Raw genomic sequence first — 19,998 nt, forward strand, 5'->3', positions numbered from 1 at the left:
GAAACGGAGGTCCTAATGGTAGTCATGGTATTGATGGTGGTAGTGGGTGATTGTGTTAAAGAACACAACAGGACTTCCGAATGTGTATAATGGAAGCGTGTTTAGTAGTAAAGAGGCAGGGAATGTGTTGGCGGTGATGGTCATGGCAGGGTGCTGAATAAGACAGTGGAGTGGCGGCGACCCGCCACACTGTAGTGGCGGTGGCGCTGCAGGTGGTTATGATAATGCTGAAGAAAGTGGTGGTGGTCTTGTACAGGAGAAAGAGGAACAGGGGAACAAGGGTGATGGTGTTTCGCTCTGGTATTGAAGGGCCAGTTCAATCCATAATCGGAAGATACTTTTCTAATAAAAATGTTCTCCTAGCGAAATAATAACGTGGCGTACTTGTAAATCTGAAAAGATCTGCGCAAGAAACGCAGATGAACAAGCGCTAGGTTACCTTCCAGCGAACAGAGGGGAACCTGAAAGAGGTTAGAGTGAAACATTTTATAGTTCAACCCAAATTGTGAAGCACAAAGGTGTTCTTGGATGAAATGTAATATACTTGTTCCTGTTAACCTTCATGCAAGCACTCGGCTAAGATTTGTGATAACTCGTCCTCAAGTCCTGTGAATACAGGATCCGTCAACATTGCAGAAAAGTTCATCAACAGAGCATAAAATTGAAAACCTTACAGGCCAATTTGGAATATCAAGAACAGATACCTCACCCGCCATTTCTTTCAAGAGAATCTTTCCATTATAATGTTGAAGTGGAAACTGATAAAGGATCTCGCAGCCTTCAGCATCCCCAAGGGCCTGCCTGAGATTTTCAAGAGCTAAACAAGATTTTGTGCAGGAAGCCTGAGAGCTGGACCCCTCAATAATGAGCATACAATGGTCTAAACTCGCAAGGATTTCAGGTAGAATTAAGGCTACTCCTAAATATGACCTGCAACTGCTGCTCATTCATGAAGCACCAAAACAGTCTGTCTTTCATATTGACACTGCAAAGGCTTTTATTAGATCAATGAACTGAATTGTTGATCACGAAATTCATCCAACCTGCTGAACAAATTCTCCACCGCAAGTCAGGAAATAGGATCCAGAAAAGATGAAACACCAGCTTCTGTTGCTGATATAAATGAAGTTAAAATTACCAATCATCGACCAGCTGGGGGATTCACTTGCAGCAGAAGTTTGTTAGAGTCAAAGTGCAGGTATGAAATGTTTGGAACTCAAACCTTGAATTGCCTCCATAACGCGAAGGATTTTTCTTCGCTTTAAAAAATTGCATAGGAGGTGGATTACAGATGCTACCGTCCCATGCAAAAGCATTAACACACTTTAACACCATCATAAGACAATTTCACCCAAAGAGACAAAAAAACTCATCATTGAGGAAGTTATGAATAAGCAAATTGGTAACTCATTATTTAACTGGAAAAGATGCTACATTTAGTCGGAGTACTCTTGCCTCAGGCAGATCCATTTTCTCAGTGTGCATCAAGAGCCTACGCATAGGAATCTTGCCAAACCCGTTACAAGGTTGGAAATTAACCATGTATATCTGACATTCAAAATAGGATATTCAGAAACATTGCAAGTTGAGAATGCGATCAATTACCTGAGACAGGATAGCCCCATAATCAAATCTTCCAGCTTTAGCTCTCGTAGAATATTCTTTCTGAGCTGTTGGTCTTCTTCGGCACTCTAAAACTTGGAGGCCTTTCTTGAGTTATCAAACTTCTCAATTGCAGAAACTTTCCTCGTCGTTCCTATAAACAAGCAAGGGATTCTTCTAATGTCTGTTGATGCTTATCCTGGTTCATGACCTGTATTTCACCATTTCTCAACAATTCCCTCAAGTTTAATATCATCACGAACCAAGTCATATTGCTGTGCATGCTTCTTATGGTCACATTTAGCATATCCATGACACTGGATTTATCACTTGACCACATGGAACAACTGATGAACATTAACTTGATTATTCTGTTCCGTAGAACACAGACGAACACTAAAAGTTAAGTACGAGAGCTTCCATCAACCATCAACCATCAAATGATCCATATCTTTCAACACTCACCACCATGTGGGGAGGAGATGTCATCACAACTATACATGCAAAAGATTTTTACTAATTTCTACCACATTCGACTTTTGGTCAATGCTGTTCTTTCAGCAAATTCAGTCTTTATCCCACAGGTTTGAACTTTCTCATGGATATAATGGCGATCAATCTTGATATTCTTTGCTCTCTCACCAAAAACAAGATTTATTGTAAAAACAGTGCAAGAAGTTGGGCAAATACATATGCTAAGAAAAAAAGAATTTATCAGTAAAGGGAACACTCACCCATCCACATAAAGCTGTGTACATGGTGTCACTATTTTATTTCCACTGATGTTATTTGTATTAGAATCGTATATGGAGTTGATCGTATTTTGGCTCAATTGTCAACTAGTGTCACAAATGGTTGTGGTATTATTTTGCACTGATGCTATTCACAGTTGTGTCACATATTGTTCAATGTGCCTATTCCTTAAATCCATCTAGAATAATGTTATTCATGGTTCGACATACATGTGCTCTTCAGTGATGCTATAAGTAGAGTGCCACAAACAGTTGGCATTCATTAGCATAAAAAATAGAGTGCGACTAATCAATCATGGCATTGTTTCTCATATCATCCGTCATGCAATCCACCTAAGGTCATCTATGATGCTATATCCCACATCGCCCTAATCATTCAACTAGTGTGTGGTCTCCCATGATGCCATTTCTCTCAGATAACTAGAGGTTTAGACAACAAGCAAAATAGATGGCAATGTTTCCCATAGCTCACTAATAGTACAATGAACATGTGCTCTTCATTGACACAATTTGCATTGTGTTACTATTGCCATGTATTTACTACTGCTCTTTCTCATGTAATTGTCAGTGGTTGTAATGGGCATAGAAAATCAAGTGGCAAGTTGATGGCTCACTGGAAAGGTATGACATTGCCTGCCTAGTGATCAAGGTGGTCATCCATCAAAAAGATCTTATTATTTTGAAACTTTAAGTCGAATTGTTAAACCAGCTAAGATCGATTTATTTATTTCCCATTAGTCAACCACACAACTTATTATTCATAATGCTTTTCCACAAGCATATATAAAAATTCAAGATATTTCTTAGAAACTACACCGTGATTTTGAAAATTCCCATTCTTAGAAATCATGTTTTCAAATTTCGAAAACCTCTATATGGAATGAAGAAAGCACTCAAAGAATCAGCAATTTCCTGGAGGCAAGTAGCTTTTCTAAAGCTCTTTCAGACAATTTTTTTGTTATTTGAATATAGAAAATCATTATTTATGTCCTGCTTCATGTAGATGATCATGTAAGTAGCCCTGTTAAAGACCTTGTCTGGGAGATTGTTCTCAAAGATCTCATATATTTTCACTATTTTGCTGGTTTTGAAGTTTCCCTATTAGGAAAATATATGGTCGGATCTTACCAACAAAAAATATGTTCTTGATCGTCTGATGAGGACAACTGTGAATGATTCAAAATCTATCAAAGATCTCGGGGCTACTTGTCCAGCCTTATAATGTTCAATATATATATATATATATATATATATATAATGAGTGTCCATTTATTATGGTTCGACAATGGATTGTATGCAAGAAAAATTAAGTCATTAAGCTAAAAGAAAAGCTAATTTGGAGATGAAAACAACAAACCAGTTCAAATTGACAAAAAATATTAAAGAAAATAAGCCAACTGATGAAATTTTGAAAATACGCCTACTACGACATATATTGAGATTCTCTGGGGATAGGTTTTTAAAAATAGAGAATTTTGGAGAACAACATAAACCAAAGGCCAAACTTAGAAGAACGCCATTACAGGTCCACGCTGTTGAAGTTTAATTAGATTACCTGAATTAATATAAATCAAGCCAACTGAATAATTAATTAAGTTCTAAGAGGGACATAACAGTCAGGGGTTTACTTATCTCTATATATCTTGGTTCTACTCAAGAAAAATATGGTAGCGTAAAAAAAGGTTTCTCTTCCTAATCTAAGTACTTGACTTTAGCTTTGATAGCTAAGAATTAATGGCTAACTCCTACCTTCTAATTTATGCCATGTTGGCCACCAGCCGCGTTTTTTCCTAATGATTCATATGTTTGTATACGATTATGTCTTGGCCTTCCTGTTAGTGGAAGATATTAGATACGCCGATGTCAGATCACGGGCCTCCATATTAAACAGAGACCCATGCCTTGGCAATATGGCTGTGGTTTCACATTGAGAGAGCAAAATATTGGCGGTCAATATTGCTGCTTTTATAGGAACCACGACTCAATAAATAAGCTGTAAATTAATGAAACACTTTCTCTTTTATATATGTTGCAGAAATCCTGGTGTCAATGCGAAGATCAAGAAATATTTATATGGATCACTTATTAATTTTGACAAGTACCTGCCACTGCAATAGCAAAACAACTGCCCCTACAAACACCACAAGTAATACCATGACCATAAGCAGCACCACCGCACCAGAGCTTCTTCCCTTCCTTCCTTCCATCTTTGTATGTCCCCTGTCACTTTTCGTAGCTAGAGCTTAAGATTAAGATAACTCTCACTCAGTTCAATGAGTACTGCTACCTTGGCTCGCCTACTTATAATGGAGTTAAGGACAACGTGCTGGTGGCTAGCCTATGTTTTTTGACCCTTGAAGTTGTCTTCAATCTGTGGATAAGGTGATGCTATATATGCATCATGCATTTAGTTAATTGCATGTTTAGGCATATTGTTAAAACCCAACTAAATACTACAAATATATTTTTATATTTGGTCTTAGCCTCTGGCAAAAGAAGACTACTTCTTCTCATTTTCTTTTTACTATTCACGAGACAACAAATAATTAATACCTTTGAGGCCTGTGCAAAAAAAATAGTTAACTTGAGAAACACGAAGCTTTACTTATAATCTTTTTCAACAATATTAATCTCTCAGTACGATACTATATTCTTGTTGTCTTATATCAGCATGCCACTTTTCTTTCCATGGTTACTGGAAGTGCAGATGTTTAAGGTTTGAAAACTTGAAAATTTTCATTTACAGATGAAAAAATTCCACTTCTACTCTTAAATTTTGTCCTTGAAAGGAGCACACATTGTTAAGTATATTTAGAGTCTATTATAAAGTGCTTTCCTTTGTAAAGAAAAAAAAAAACCTTATCATAGACATGCACTTCCTGTAGACATCATTTGTTGGGACTTTTACTTCGCAGTACAAATGAGTAGGTGTTGCAATAATAGCCGAATCATTGCTGCCAGACAAGATTTCTAGGCATCCTCTTCATGCACTATAATTTCTTTTGACCAACCGTTATTTACTGGATGATATTTCTTTGCATTGATATTTTAGGTTCTCGATAATATTGAGCCATGGTTGTCACGACTCAATTTTTGACACCAAAAATTTTCTTTCATTTCTATAATAGCGGAAGCAATATTGAGTTATGACCAGAACATAAGACATTTCTAATTCAATTTAATGACAACGAAGCAAAGTCGAGTAGTAATGCCATAAAGCAAAACACATCACGTTTTGGTACCCTCTCAGTTTCTTAAATTGTCAAAAAGGGGGTTTTCTTATATTTGTTTGTAATTTCGAAGGAAAAACGTAATGTTATGCGTTATTGCTCTGTGGTACCTTTTGGGTTATTGTGCAAAATAGAAGTGTGTATCCTCATGCTGGTCTATTCAATGACAGTGATGGTCTATGACGAGATGGTATTTCATATGGTAAATGTCTAGACCATTTAGATTGCAACAAGAGAGGAGAATATAATATGTGGAGACATGCATGATGCATGGGCAAGAAAGAAATTCTATTATAGGAAGAACATTTCATAAATTTAACTGATATCTAAAACCACAACCACGAGTCCTAAGAAATAGGCATGAGAAATTTCAGTTTCCTTCAAAGGTATTGTATCTATCAACATTGACCATCAAGTGGGGTGTAGATGTCATCACAACAGTACATGAAATTGATATTTATTGATTTTTCTGTTGGGAAGCTTTCAATCAATGCATTTGAAAGAACGATTTTGTTTTTATCAAATGGGGTCTCTATCTCCTTGTTTTGAACTTTCCCGTGATCATATGGAAATGAATCTTGTCATCTTCCATTTTCTCATGGAATATAAGATTTTATGCAATATCACTACAAGAAATTGGGCAATCACTAGTGCTGTAAAATGGATTTCTTTTGGCTTAGGGGTCATTTCTGCTTTGACCTTTTCATGTTGCATCATATATTGTCTAACTATTATACATTTATTGCAAATTTTATATCTACAACGTTGATAAAGTGTCAATAGTGTTCACCCTCCACTGGCGTTCTTTCACAAAGCATGCCAAATGGTAGTAGTATAAGATTTGCACCGTTGCAAATCAAAGAGACACAATCTTTGAATTTCCTATATTGTCATTGATGGTTCAACCAGCATGTGGTGTCCAGTGATGTTGCTTGTAGGTAAAGCATCATAGCTATTTTGTTTTCAGTGATGCTGTAAATAGACTGCCACTTGTTATTGTTCTTCAATGACGTCGTTTGCCGTATCGTCATTGATGGTGCAGCCCTTGTATGATCTTCTATGATGTTACCGCCCATGGCATCATAATGGTTTTGCCAGCATGTGGTCTTTCCCGATGCTGTTTGCTTTAATTCCACTAGTGCCCCTGTTCAACCATCATGCAGTCTTCATTGACATGTGTTCTCATAGTGTCACTAAGTGTTGTACGTAAATTTGGTTTTCAGTGCTTCTATTTCCTGTTGTGTCAATATGGTTCAGTCAGCATGTGGCCTTAAGTGGCAACATCTGTTCTCAAACATCACAGATCGTTTTGACAACATATGGGCATTAGTTTTGTAACTTCTCATTTGCCTATCATTGATGGTTCAATTAGTATGTTCTGGCACCATTTTATGCAGCATCGCGTATGGTTTATCCTACATGGACACACAAAGATAAGAACTCACATTTCTGTGGTCCGCTGATGTTCTTTTACAAAGCAACCGAAAGGGTCATAATATTAGATTTGCACCGATGTTATTAAGAGCCGCATCACATACAATTCAACCAACCATTGCTCTTAAATTAGACTCGGGAATAGTGTCACTAAAGGTTCAGTTGGCATGTTCTTGAAAGTGGTGTTGTAGGCATTGCATCATAAAATGATTGGCTATCAACAAACTACAAGTTTATGGGAACTGATGATGGCTTCGGGTATTGGCGTAGGGCCCCATGTGCTGTTGCAATTCCATTTCTCCATGACTATCAACCTTCAAGGGTGTTGGGAATGTTTAATGACATTCTCAAACGCAATACCCCTTGCAAATTCCTAACCATCAAGGCCGTTAGGGAATTCTACTAATAGTGCAGTTGGTTGTCCTTTTTCAGTCCAGATTTTTGTTATGTGTGTGTATGTACAGGGAGAGAGAGAGAGAGAGAGAGAGAGAGAGAGATCAAACAAGAACATGCAAAAAAATTATTGATAATTTTTTCTTAATTTACATCATCAATTAAACAAATAACTACAACTAGTTATAAGATTTTCTCAAAAGAAAAACGTTCTTCCATCTTCTGATATGCTCGGTCCATTTTTAGCATTAGTTTAAGTACACATTTTCAGCAATTTGGCTCCATATTTTCTCATTGAAGGTCAGGAAGCCCTGTTAATCTACAAAACGTTTAAAATAATAGTTACTAACAAAGTCTATTCTTATATCAAGCTTATTATAGTGAAACCAATAATGAACTGTAGGTACAAACATTTTGAAGTTGATTAAAAAATCAAGCATGAGACAACACCTAGTGAGCAAAACAACTGAATCTGACCTGTTACCTTTACTAGTCTAATTCACACCAGCTAAAATCAAACAATGTAGATGATGAGTGAACAAGGATATGAAAATGGGACAGATTCAATTGCCTTATCTAGCGTGCAGGCACCTGAATGGGCCTTGCAGTTAAGAAAGGAAACATGGCAAGAAAAACCATTTTCTAACTCAAAAAAAAACTGAGCCCAGGAAAATTTCAATAGAATTTGTCTTCCAAACACATGCATGTTTGTTTGAATTTTGTACACTTATTGCTCATTGATATGGTTGGATTGGACAGACTAGAACAAAATCTATATACAAAGAACATTTCACCTATCCTAGGAACTAGTTTCATGCCTTGCATGCAGCTTGATCTTGTTGGATTGTCTTCAAGGGGATTGAATAAGCAATAAGCAAATAAAGAAAATGATACGTAACTTTTCATCTGAACGCAAATCTAAAATATAAGCAAACTAAACTTACCTTTCTGTTGTTCAAATTTTGTTTCTTTTTGGAATGAAATCCATTTAGTAATAAATTTCTACAAATTTATTTAAATCAAATTTTTCCTTCTGTATCACATATATAGTTTTCAGCACATCCAAAATTATGATTGGTCTTGCAATGCTGCAAATACGTGCAGACCATTATATCGACCAACAAAGTCTTTTTATCCCTTTAAAAGATAGTTCCAGACAACATAAAACAAGACATTTATTTGGACCAACAATAGTATATTTATTAACATCTATCAGTACTTGTGGCAGGTAAACTAGAAACAATAGAAACTCCTAACTAAGAGCTTCAAGGAATATAGATACAAAAATTGGAAATGTCATGGACATCCAAATAATCAACCCAACCAAAGCATCCAAAATTAGGTCCAGCTTTCAAGAGATCTATCTTCAAAAAATCACAAATCGATAGCGGACAGTGATAAGGTATGCTTCAATGTTTGTTCCCCATGAGATTTCTAGCGAATCATCCTTGAATAAAATCTGATTCCTACTTGAATGCTTTGTTATGCATTTGGAGTATCTGCAAGAAACTTCTACATGACAAATTTGGAGAAACTACACATACTGCACAAAGAAATTCCGCAAAGATGCAAAAGTTGAAAACCTTGTTACTCCAAAATGATGATGGAAAAAATCGAAACAAAAGGATGTAATGGAAAGGGACACCCAATTCCATTACATGCAATTTTCTAAACTTCACAAACAGGTATTAAGGTATTCTTGTGCTTTGAAGCAACAAATAAGATAATAATACTATGTAGCAATTGACAAGACCATTAATGGTGAAGCTGGTACGCTGCCTACTGTGGATGTGGAAAAACAAAGGAAGGTTATGGGAGGATAGTAGGATAGAGCACTAACCATAAGAGTGGATGCACAAATCAGTAACCATCATAGCAAGCAATGGCTGCAGATGGAACTGGGCATAACCCCTCTATGGTCTGTGCCAAAGAGAGGGAGTGTGGAAAGGAGACGGACAGAAAGAGAGAGAGAAAGGACAACAGTTTTATTTTTTGAGTGCAAGAGTGATGGTTGTGTTTTGGGGCTGTGGAAACTTTTTTTTCATGCCACAAAATTCAGCAGTTAAAAATGAATTCTACCCCAACCACCAGAATGGTCTCTCATGTTGCTTTTTCACTTAGCCACAGTTCAGCTAGCTGGCAGTCTTTAGGCACTTTCTCCCATGGCATCAGCAGTGGTTCAACCAAAGTCTTATTTTTAATGTTACTATTTATTATTGTATCACTATGGTTTAGTCACTGTGCATCCTAAGCAGCAATATTGTTTCCCATAACATCAAGGACGGTTCAGCCAAAATGTAGTCTTTCATTTCACAATTTCTCTTTTGCCTACCATTGATAATTCAACTAGCATATGGTCCGTAGTACCTATTTTAGGTACCATCGCTGGAGGTTCATCCTGTTCTATTGGCTACAATGACACTATTTGGTAGTAGCATCATTAAGTACTATATGGTCTTTGGTGACGTCGGTGTCACTGAAGGTTTGAACCAGTATTCTCATCTATGACATTGTTTCTCATAATGTCACCAATGGTTCTGCCAACATGAAATCTTCCATAATGCTACTTCTCATAGCTGTAACAGTTCAATCAACCTGTTGTCTTTAGTGCAGCCATATGCATCACGTCTAATGCCAACTCTGCAGAGATAATATTGTTATAGCATCACCGATGGTTGTGATGAGGGTCCAAAGCACAAGTGACCAGTTGATGGCTCACTCAAAGGATATGACATTGCTCACCTAGTAACTCAATGTTTTATCCAACAATAGGGAATTGATTTTTTTTAAACTTTCAGTTTAGTAGTTAAGCCAGCCACAATTAGATGAGTACTTCCCATTCACCTTAGAATACACTGGTCACTTAAGCCACTTGATGTTCATAATGCTTTCCCGTACGCGTATACACAAAGAGGACCCAATTGTTTTGGCTGTGTATTGTACTTAAAAGAACCGATCCTTAACTTACTTATACTTTCGATGATCAAGTTCATGAGAGTTTTCGGTGAAGTAATTTTCAAAGATGATGTAAAGGAATACAAGCCGAAATCACCCAGCAATCAAAATTTTCAATCCCCGTGATATTACACAAACAAAAGATATTACACAAAGTCACATAGATGATAATTGAATCTGCAAAACAAATCTGCCCTAATTGCTCGAGAACTCTTGCAAGATCTGTAATCTATATCTTCAATTTACTTATGAATCCTGGAAGACCCTAAAAATATACTGTAATTGACAAAAAATTAGGAGATGAGAACCATAAATATACTGTAATTGACAAAAAAAATAAAGAAAACTAACAAATCAATGAAAGTTTTAAAAATTCCCAATTACGGTATAGAAATGCTCTCTAGAGAGATTTTAGAAATACAGAATTTAGATGGTAAAATGATGTCCAAGCCTAACGAAATAGCGCATTTTTAAAAGCAAGTCATAGAGATGGAATAGCTTTTCCATGGAACTCAAAAGTTTCCCTAAATCTAGAGACACTACCTTCTAAAGTTTTGTAAAGACCTTTCCCCATACCGACTTGAAATTGAGAGCATAATAACAAGTACTTCAAAAATTTTTGAAAAGTAATGAAAACAAGTCCAAAAATACTGAAAGTTGACCCCCACATAGTAGACCTGTTAGGAAGGAGAACGCAGAAGAATTTTGATTTTATGAACTTTGTCCAACACTGAGAGACAACAAGCATGAATAGTAGGACTTAACAAAAAGATAAAAATAAATTTCTTAAGCTGAAATTGGAAAGATAAAAAAACCAAAAGCTTGCAATTCCAGCTTGCATCATATAAGCACTAGCAAATTAACTGCCTACACAATTTTAAACTTGATTACACAGTAAATTATAGCCAATGATGTTTAGCTTGTGGATTTAACCCCTCAACAAATCTTTGGTAGATAAGATTAAGTTTCACATGCACCATTTGTTCAATGACATATATAGATGGAGAAGGTGAAGCTTAAATACCAGAATTATTTTTTAATATTCAGGCTTAGCCTTCCCTTAATTATTTCAAAACAAGCTATTGTATTCCTGATGAAGGTTTTAATTTAGTAACAATCTCTTTCAACATTAGTCTATCACTAGTACATTACATTCCTGCTGTATTATATATAAGCTGAAGTGTTTTCTTCTTGTGGGTAATAGAAGTGCACAACACTTCAGACATTCATTCGTTTATCAAATAAATTTTGGCCTTAATAAAAGAAATTACAAAAGAATATCATAAGCTAAAATTTGAAAACTATCAAAAAATTATAGGCCATCAAATTCTTATTCAACATTTGAATGTTGGCTAGAAAACTGTATGCTTAATGAAGCATGTCTTGAAGAAATTCTAATACTGATTTACCTTGCAAAAAAGAAAATCTTGTTATAACATACTTGAATTTATGGTGGGCCATATCAATTGCAGCTTTTTCCACTAGAATAAAAGTAAATGGCAGTTGCAATGAGAATAGAGTGAGTGTACCATTCAAGATTTTTCATGGGTCTTAATTTCAATTATGCCAACCATTATTTACTCGATGGTATTTCTTTGTAGCCTTAACCCTAAATCTATTTTGTCAATGAAATACAAACTAAAAGCTAATGAACTTCATCTTATCACAAAAAAATGACATATAGACATCACAAACTTGACAACATAAATATAAGTATCCCTTTGAGGATTTACCCAAGACCCAATTTGTAGAAAGGGCAAGAATGTTTGTCATAGAAGAAAGAACATCATCACGTTTTTGAAGCCCAATTTGCTCTGGCAATGAACAAACTCCAAGCTAGTAAAGTTTCAAGCCACACATGAACACATGAAACCAATTAAGTCACCTTTATGTCGTTCTGTATAATGTTAACCTACATTACCCCCTACAAAACTAAAACTCTTAAATTGGCTCATTCAATGACTTTGATGACTTCTATGATTAAGGGTCACCATCAAGGGTCTTTTACGGGATAACAAGGAAAAAAACTAAAGCACTGGGATAAACATGATGAATAAGAAAAAAATTCTCTTGAAGAAAGAGTATTATATAATTTTATACAATAAAGATAAGGATGAGAGATTTCATCAACCATCAAAGGAGTTGCATCTTTCAACAATCACCATCAAGTGGGGTGGAGATGTCATAACAACAACACAATGCAATAGATGTTTACTAATTTTTACCTTTGTAGTCAATGTTTTGGTCTTAGCAAATGTAGTCTGTCTCATTGGTTTGAAGTTTCTCAGGTGTATGATGGTGATCAATCTTGTTATGTTTTGCAATCTCATAGAAAATAAGATTTATTGAAAAATTCATTGCAGGTAGTTGGGCAATTACTAATGCTAAAAAAATTTGTTATATTAGTTAATGAAGACACTAATATATTTTCACTGATGTACACAAAATGATATGGATGTGAGCTTTCATCAACCATCAAATGATCTGTATCTTTCAATTCTCACCATCAAGCGGGGAGGAGATGTCATGACAACCATACATGCAAATGATGTTTACTAATTTCTACCTTCACAAGCTTCTAGTCAAATTTTTTTTTCTGCAAAAGAGCCATCTAGCTCAATGGTTTGAAGTTCCTCATGGCATTAATGATGATCTATCTTGATACGTGTCGTTCTCCCTTTGAAAACAAGATAAAAGCATTGAAAGAAGTTGGGCAATCACTGATGATAAAAATAAATAAATATGTTAGTAAAGGGATCACTTATTCGTTATCACAAAGCCTATACATGGTGTTACTACATTATCTCCAGTGATGTTATTTGTATTTGAATCATAGATTGAGTTAACCATATTTTGGCTCCACAAATCACAAAGTCTCACATATGGTTAAACGTGCCTATTCCCTTAGTTGCACTCTGTAATACTGTTATTGATTGTTCGACAGACATGTAGTCGTCAGTGATGCTATATGTAGAGTGCCACAAACAGTTGGTATTCAATGGCACAGAAAAAAAGAGTGCAACTAGTAAACAAATAGAGTGCAACTATCACTAGTAAATTACATTATGGTTGTATGATATGTAAGCTAAAATCTTTTCATGTTTTGGAGAATAGATGTGCACATCACTTCAGACATTTATTAGATAGATTATCAAATAATTTGGGCCTTAATTAGAAAAAAAGTTACAAAAGAATATCATAGGTCAAGATTTGAAAACTATAAAAAATTTGTAGGCCATGAAATTCTAATTCAACACTTGTTTGTTGTTTTGAAACCTGCATGTGTAATGAACCTTGTCCATAAGAAATTCCAAAACTGATTTACCTTGTAAAAGGAAAATCTTGTCATAACTTACTTGAACATATGGTGGGCCACATTTTTTGTTGCTTTTCAACTTGAATATATGTAAATGGTGACTGCAATGATAATTGAGTCAATGTAGCATTTGAGATTTTTCAGGCATCCATTTCATGGGCCATAATTTCATCTACGCCAACCATTATTTAGTTGATGGTATTTCTTTGTAGTCCCAACCATAAATATCTTTTCTTAATAAAAAAAAATTAAAAGTTCATTATCTTCACCTGATCGCAAAAAAGAACATATCGATATCACAAACTTGAAATCATGAAGTGAAGTGTCCCTTTGAGGATTTACCCAAGACCCAATTTGTTGAGCGAGCAAGAATGGCTGTTAAAGAATGAGGAACGACATCAGTTCTTTAGAACTCAATTGGTTCTAGCAATGAACGAACTCCAAGCCAGTAAAGTTTCATGCCCATGAACACACGAAACCAATGAACTCAACTTTACATGGTTCTATTTAATGTATGAAGTCTTACAGAAGGAATAGCTTTTCCGTGGAACTCAAAAGTTCCCCTAAATCCAAAGACATGAACTTTTGAAGTTTTGTAAAGAACATTCCCCATACCGACTTTAAATAGAGAGCATAATAATAAGTACTTCAAAAAGTTTTGAAAAGTAATGAAAACAAGTCTAAAAATAATGAAAGTTGGCCCCCACACAGTAGACCTGGTAGGAAGGAGAATGCAGGAGAATTTCAATTTTATGAACTTTGTCTAACTCTGTGAAACAAGAAGCACCACTAATAACATTACACAAAAACATAAAAATAAATTTCTTAAGCTGAAACTGGAAAGATAAAAAGACCAAAAGCTTGCAATTCCAGCTTCCATCATATAAGCACTAGCAAATTAACTAGCTACACAATTTAAAACTTGATTACATAGGAAATTATAGCCAATAATGTTTAGCTTGTGGATTTAACCGCTGAAAAATTCTTTGGTACATAAGATTAAGTTCTCATGCCCCATCTGATCAATGACATATATAGATGGATAAAGTGAAGCTTAAATACCATAATTATTTTTTAATATTTCGGCCTAGCCTTCCCCTAATTGTTTCAATACAAGCTACTGTATTCCTAATAATGGTTTTACTTTAGTAACAATCTCTTTCAACATTAGTCTATCACCAGTAGATTACATTCCCACTGCGTTATATATAAGCTGAACTGTGTTCTTGTTGTGGGTAATAGAAGTGCACATCACTTTAGACATTCAATAGTTTGTCAAATAAATTGTGGCCATAATAAAAAAAATTACAAAAGAATATCATAGGTCACAAATAAATTGTGGCCTCAAGAAAAAAAATTAAAGCACTAGGATAAACACGACGAATACAAAAAAAATTCTATTGAAGAAAAAGTATTACATAATTTTATATGATACTTAAAACCTCATCCTTGAAGCCTAAAATATAAGGACAAGAGATTTCATCAACCTTCAATGGAGTTGCATCTTTCAACAATCACCATCAAGTGGGGTGGAGATGTCATCACAAGAGTACAATGCAATAGATGTTTACAAGTTTTTACCTTGGGAGTCAATGTTTTGGTTTTAGCAAATGTAGACTTTGTCTCATTGGTTTCAAGTTTCTCATGTACAAGATGGTGATCAATCTTGATATGTTTTGCAATCACATAAAAAATAAGATTTACTGTAAAATTCTTTGCAAGTAGTTGGGCAATTACTGATGATAAAAAATTTATTATATTATTTAGGAGATGTCACTATTATATATTCACTGACGTACACAAAAAGATAAGGATGGGAGCTTTCTTCAACCATCAAACGTTCTGTATCTTTCAATGCTCACCATCAAGTGGGGAGGAGATTTCATCACAACCATACATGCAACTGATGTTCTTGATACGTGTCGTTCTCCCATTGAAAACAAGATTCATTGTAAAAGCATTGAAAGAAGTTGTGCAATCACTGTTGCTAAAAAAATAATATGTTAGTAAAGGGATCACTTATTTGTCATCACGGAGCCGACACATGGTGTTACTACTTCATTTCCAATGATGTTATTTGTATTTGAATCATAGATATTGTTAACCATATTTTGGATCCACTGTTCACAAAGTGTCACATATGGTTCAACGTGTCTATTCCCTTAGTTGCACTCTGGAATAATGTTATTGATGGTTCAACAGACTTGTAGTCGTCAGTGATGCTATAAGTAGAGTGCCACAGATAGTTGGCATTCAGTGGCACAAAAAAAAAAGTGTGCAACCAGTAAGCAAATAGAGTGCAACTATCACTAGTAAATCACATTATGGTCGTATGATATGTAAGCTAAAGCCTTTACTTGTTTTGGTGAATAAAAGTGCATATCACTTCGGACATTTATTAGATAGATTATCAAATAGTTTGGGCCTTATTAGAAAAAAAAGTTACAAAAGAATATCATAGCTCAAGAAATGAAAACTATAAAAAATTTACAGGCTATGAAATTGTAATTCAACACTTGTTTGTTGCTTGAAACCTGCATGTGTAATGAAGCTTGTCTAGAAAAAATTCCAAAACTGATTTACCTTGTAAAAGGAAAATCTTATTATAACTTACTTGAACATATGGTGGGCCACATTTTTTGTTGCTTTTCCACTTGAATATATGTAAATGGTGGCTGCAATGATAATTGAGTCAATGTAGCATTTGAGATTTTTCAGGCATCCTTTTCATGGGCCATAATTTCATCTACACCGACGATTATTTTCTTGATGGTATTTCTTTGTAGTCCCAACCATAAATATCTTAATCAAACAAAAATTAAAAGATCATTATCTTCATCTGATCACAAAAAAAAAACATATAGATAGCACAAACTTGACAACACGAAGCCAAGTGTCCCTTCGAGGATTTACCCAAGACCAAATTTATTGATTGAGCAAGCATGGCCGGTAGGGAATAAGGAACGACGTCAGTTCTTTCGAGCTCAATTGGTTCTTGCAATGAACGAACTCCAAGCTAGTAAAGTTTCAAAACACACATGAACACACAAAACCAATTAACTCAAATTTACATGGTTCTGTTTAATGTACACCTACATTACCCACTCCAATGCTAAAAGGCCTTAAACAGGTTCTCTAAATGACTTTGATGAGATCAACAATTAAGCATCATTGTCGAGTGCCTTTTATGGGATAATAAAAAACGAAGGAAAAAAATTAAAGCAATGGAATAAACGCAATGAATAAAAAAAAATTATTGAAGAAAGAATGTTACATAATTTTGTGCAATATTTAAAACCAGATCCACTAATCCTAAAAGATAAGGGATGAGAGTTTTTCATCAATCTTGAAAGAAGATGTATATTTCAACACTCACTATCAAGTGGCCGGTGGAGATGTAATCAAAACGTACATGCAATAGATGTTTACTTATTTTGACCTTGGAATGCTTTTAGTCAATGTCTTGCTTTTAGCAAATGCAGTCTCCGTCTAATTGGTTTGAAGTTTCTCATGGACATAATCGTGACAAATTTTGATAAGTTTCTCCCTCTTATGGAAAACATGATTTATTGTAAAATTCATTGAAAGTAGTTGGGCGATTACAAATTCTAAAAAAAATGAATATGTTAGTCGAGGGATCACTTATGCATCTTCACAACATGAAGTCACCACTACATTTTAACAGGCATACACTAAAAGTTACGTACGAGACCTTCCATCAACCATCAAATGATCCATATCTTTCAACACTCACCACCATGTGGGGAGGAGATGTCATCACAATTATACATGCAAATGATGTTTACTAATTTCTACCACCTTGGACTTTTAGTCAATGCTGTTCTTTCAGCAAATACTGTCTTTATCCCACAGGTTTGAACTTTTTCATGGACATAATGGCGATCAATCTTGATATTCTTTGCTCTCATCGAAAACAATATTTATTGTAAAATCAGTGCAAGAAATTAGGCAATTACATATGCTAAAAAAAAAAAGAATTTGTTAGTAAAGGGAACACTTACCCATCCACATAAAGCTGTGTACATGGTGTCACTATTTTATCTCAACTGATGTTATTTGTATGAGAATCGTATATGGTGTTGATTGTATTTTGGCTCCACTGTCTACGAAGTGCCACAAATGTTTGTGGTATTATTTTGCACTGATGCCATTCAGAGTCGTATCACATATTGTTCAACGTGCCTACTCCTTAAATGTGTCTGGAATAATGTTATTCATGGTTCGACATACATGTGCTCTTCAGTGATGCTATAAGTAGAGTGCCACAAACAGTTGGTATTCATTGGAATAAAAAGTAGAGTGTGACTAGTCAATCATGGCATTGTTTCTCATATCATATATCATGCAGCCCACCCAAGGTCATCTATGATGCTACATCCCACATCACCCTAATCGTTCAGCTAGTGTGTGGTCTCCCATGATGCTCTTTCTTTCAGATAACTAGAGGTTTATACAACAAGCAAAATACATGGCAATGTTTCTCATAGCTCACTGATAGTACAATGAACATGTGGTCTTCATTGATGCAACTTCCATTTGTGTTACTATTGTCATGTATTCAGTAGTGCTATTTGTCATATAATTGCCGGTGGTTGTAATGGGCAGACAAAATCAAGTGGCAAGTTGATGGCTCACTGGAACGGTAGACATTGCACGCCTAGTGATCAAGGTGGTAATCCATCAAAAAGATCTTATTATTTTGAAACTTTAAGTCGAATTGTTAAACCAGCTAAGATCGATTTACTTATTTCCATTCCTCTATGACAACCCTTAGTCAACCATGCAACTTATTGTTCATAATGCTTTTCCACAAGCATATATACAAATTGAAGATACCTGTTCGAAACTACCACGTGATTTTGAGAAATCCCATCCTCAGAAATCATGTTTGCAAACTTCGAAAACCTCTATATGGAATGAAGAAAGCACTCAAAGAATCGTATGTGTTCTGGGTTGAGCAATTTCCTGGAGGCAAGTAGCTTTTCTAAAGCTCTTTCAGACAAATCTTTTTTATTATTTGAAACTAGAAAATCATTATTTATGTCCTGCTTCATGTAGATGATCATGTAAGTAGCCCTGTTAAAGACCTTGTCTGGGAGACTGTTCTCAAAAATCTCATATATTTTCACTATTTTCCTGGTTTTGAAGTTCCCCTATTAGGAAAATATATGGTCGGACCTTACCAACAAAAAAATATTCTTGATCGTCTGATGAGGACAACTGTGAACGATTCAAAATCTATCAAAGATCTCAGGTCTACTCCTCCAACATCATAATGTACGATATATATATATTTATTTATTTATTTATTTATTTATTTATATATATATACATATATAATGAGTGTCCATTTATTATGGTTCCACAATGGATTGTATGCAAGAAAATTTAAGTCATTAAACTAAAAGAAAAGCTAATTTGGAGTTGAAAACAATAAACCAGTTCAAATTGACCAAAAAATATTAAAGAAAATAAGACAACTGATGAAATTTTTAAAATGCGCCTACTATGACATATATTAATATTCTCTGGGGATAGCTTTTGAAAAATAGAGAATTTTGGAGAACAACATAATCCAAAGGCCAAACCTAGAAGAACCCCATTACAGGTCCAAGCTGATGAAGTTTAATTAGATTACCTGAATTAATACAAATTAAGCCAACTGAATAATTAAGTTCTAAGTGGGACATAACAGTCAAGGGTCGATTTATCTCTACATATCTTGGGTCTACTCAAGAAAAATATAGTAACGTAAAAAAAAGATTAACTCTTCCTAATCTAAGTACTTGACTTTAGCTTTGTTAGCGAAGAATTAATAGCTAACTCCTATCTTCTAATTTATGCCATCTTGGCCACCAGCTGCGCTCTTTCCAAATGGTACATATGTTTGTATACGATTATGTCTTGGCCTTCCTGTAAGATATTAGATGTGCCGATGTCAGAACATGGAACTCCAGATTAAATGGAGACCCAACCTTGGCAATAAGGCTGTGGTCTCACATTGAGAGAACAAGATATTGATGGTCAATATTGCTACTTTTGTATGTACCACGACTCAATAGATAAGCTGTAAATTAATGAAACACTTTGTCTCTTTTTATATACGTTGCACAAATCCTGGTGTCAATGCGAAGATCAAGAAATATTTATATGGATCACGTATTAATTTTGACAAGTACAAGCTCTGCTGATATAGTTAACTCTTCTGCAGATCCCAATACAGCCTTATCTTATTTTTATTTAATATACCCTTACAAAATTAATAAGAAATAAATGAATCGATGATCAATTGCAT

At 35.0% G+C, this 19,998-nt stretch overlaps 1 long non-coding RNA gene across 1 annotated transcript; it reads right to left on the reverse strand.

Annotated features, from left to right (window-relative positions):
- Positions 1-462: 462 nt before the first annotated feature.
- On the reverse strand, positions 463-1,842 carry LOC126410322 (uncharacterized). Its single transcript, XR_007574125.1, has 2 exons — positions 710-1,842; positions 463-606 (listed from the first exon to the last, which is right to left on the reverse strand). It is a non-coding gene; the product is annotated as an uncharacterized LOC126410322 (long non-coding RNA).
- Between the last annotated feature and the right edge of the window lie 18,156 nt (positions 1,843-19,998).

Source organism: Nymphaea colorata, chromosome 8, assembly GCF_008831285.2.
Source record: "Nymphaea colorata isolate Beijing-Zhang1983 chromosome 8, ASM883128v2, whole genome shotgun sequence".
Classification (NCBI taxonomy): domain Eukaryota; kingdom Viridiplantae; phylum Streptophyta; class Magnoliopsida; order Nymphaeales; family Nymphaeaceae; genus Nymphaea; species Nymphaea colorata.